This window comes from Sapajus apella, unplaced genomic scaffold (genome assembly GCF_009761245.1).
Source record: "Sapajus apella isolate SASKATOON/1434 unplaced genomic scaffold, GSC_monkey_1.0 scaffold12905, whole genome shotgun sequence".
Lineage (NCBI taxonomy): Eukaryota > Metazoa > Chordata > Mammalia > Primates > Cebidae > Sapajus > Sapajus apella.
The window spans coordinates 1-1,548 of NW_022449826.1; the positions used below are offsets into that span (position 1 = coordinate 1).

Sequence of the window (1,548 nt, forward strand, 5' to 3'; positions counted from 1 at the left end):
TAGATATTTTGATATTATAATGCGTTAACTCTGAAAATTATATATTCTAAACTATTTTGTACAGACTGTGTTCTTTACTGTGTGTTGTCACTGAAGTCTCTGTTCTTTTAGCTCACTGGTATTCTAGTGTTTTGACAGAGATTTCCTTAAATATCTTGAACCAAAAAGAAAAAACTTCCAGTCTTTTCACCCAGGGTTTGTGCGTGTGTTGGGATCATGCCTTCAACAGTCAGTTGGGCTGTTTACAACTCTGCCTTTGCCTTTACTTCTTGCTTATCCAGCTACCGTCAGTCAGCTAGAGGTGTGAACAAGGGACCTGCTTGGGTGCCTTGTGAGCATGTGCCACTCACTAGTCAATTACAAGGCTATCTACTTTCCCAGGAATATGGAAGCTTTCCAAAATCCTACTTCCCCAGAGTATCTCACTCCCGTGTTTCCCTTCCAGTCTTTTCTGCATATCTATTACTTTACTCAATTGATTTTTTTTTTTTTTTTTGGCTCCAGACGTAGCTGCTGACTCATTGGCTTTTAAAAGTTTTTAATATTTTTTTTATCAAATGTTCTCTAGCTTGGCTGACTCTCTGCCCTGAGACAGATGGAAGTAGGGGGAAAATGTGAAATTTCTGTTCATCCTTCAGGGAGTTGCCCAACAGGAGGAAAAAAAAAGAATTTTTTGAGAGTAAGATCTGCTCAGCTCCATCCGGCAGGAGGAACCCACACTGGGAACCCAGGCTGCTGTCTTCAAGACCACTGATAACCTGGAGAAGGAGAAATGGGCCAAGGATAAGTTGTGATCCCACTAAGCTCTGCTACCAAATTCCAGTTATTTTTATTTTCTGCATTCACTTGGTTGCTATAAATCTTTGAAGTTTTCGTGCTCACTTTGGCAGCACATATACTAAAATTAGAACGATACAGAGAAGATTAGCATGGTCCCTGTGCAATGATGACACACAAATTTGTGAACCATTCCATAAAAAAAAAAAAAAAAAAACGTTGAAGATTGTTCAGAATTTCAATACACTTGATTGTCAACCCAATCAGAATATCTGTTGGTGCAGTCCAGGAATCTGTGGTTTAACAACTCTCCCAAGATCGTGTGTGTGTGTGTGTGTGTGTGTGCGCGCACGCTGATGTTTCACAAGCACATTGTCTCTTGTGCCATCCCTCTTGTGTTGGGCTGGGTTCCTGGAGTTTCCTATGCCACAATGTTCTCTGATGTCACCCCCCTCAGCTGGTTTTGAATTGTGCTTATGCATCACAATTCCTGGCCTGTTAATTATCTCCAGGAAACATTTTTACTTGGTAAACACTCATCAATGCCCTACTTTATCCTGGCTACTGTACTCCATGGACTTGAGTATGAGAAAAAGAAATCAAGCTTCCTCAGAACTCATGGATGGCACAGCCTAGGTAGGGATGGGAAGACGGATGAGGAGATAAAGCAACATATAAGTACTTTACATTATTTTTTCATTTGAACTCTACATTATTAATATTATATAATGTCAATATTCATTTATGTGTACCTATGATTACCTTTCTTTC

At 39.8% G+C, this 1,548-nt stretch overlaps 1 non-coding gene across 1 annotated transcript; it reads left to right on the forward strand.

Moving 5' to 3' along the window:
• Positions 1-874: 874 nt before the first annotated feature.
• On the forward strand, positions 875-981 carry LOC116548477. Its single transcript, XR_004267444.1, has one exon. It is a non-coding gene; the product is annotated as a U6 spliceosomal RNA (small nuclear RNA).
• Positions 982-1,548: the final 567 nt, after the last annotated feature.